Raw genomic sequence first — 930 nt, 5'->3', positions numbered from 1 at the left:
CCCCTCCCCTCCCCTCCCCTCTCCACCCTGCCACACCACACCACACCACAGCCAACCACCTACAAAGCCCCCACCGCCATGGGCCAGATAAAATGGCTACACAGGATAGATCCAGCCCATGAGCTGTAGATTGCCAATCCCCAGTCTAACCTATTATTGAAAACTTAATGAATAATCAATTAGTAACCAAATCCCATAGCTGACCTTGCTCAGAACTGCTGCAAGACCAAGCAGCCTATAGTTACCCAGTTGATTTTGCTTGTCTTGTGTGTATTAGGACACAACATTTACCCTCTTCTAGTCTTTGGGTTTTGTCCATCATTACAAAACTTATTAAAAATGTACATAAGCAAGAGATACACTTGGTCTCTAGAATTCTTGAGGGAAAGTTACTTTGGCACTTGAAATATTTCAGGTAATGAGTGCCTCATCCTGCTTCATTCCAAATTCAGAACTAACTTTTATTGAATATGATTACCTTGCATCATTAATTTGACTTGAGCTAGTAATCAACCACATTTCTTGCATACAACATACCCTCAAATAAAACATGCATCTTGTTTTTGGAAGCCTGAATATAGAAAAAAAGGGTTTTTTTCAGACTCATGGCCAACTGTGTCGCTTCTTGGTGTGCCAGGTAATTCCTGCTGCCTGCTACCCCACCCAGACTGTCTCCTGGGGTGCCACACTTCCTGGACACTATGTACCCGGGAGGACTTACTCTGTCACACAAGGTTAGGCCCCAGCCCCTTGAAAGGACAGTAGCAAGACTATTAGTTTTTTACTGTAAGTAGTTCTTTATACAAGTTCCTGTAAATAAAATATTGTTTCCACATCACAAGCCTCATCAGGATACTACCAGCAGCTATTTGTTGCTTTCAGGTGCAAGCTATAATGCTCAGCTAATAGTTATGGCTGTGAGAGGGTTAG

The sequence above is a fragment of the Gavialis gangeticus genome, unplaced genomic scaffold (assembly GCF_001723915.1).
Source record: "Gavialis gangeticus isolate Ggan-Ray unplaced genomic scaffold, GavGan_comp1, whole genome shotgun sequence".
NCBI classification, from domain to species: domain Eukaryota; kingdom Metazoa; phylum Chordata; order Crocodylia; family Gavialidae; genus Gavialis; species Gavialis gangeticus.
Note: the sequence above shows the minus strand (reverse complement) of the source record.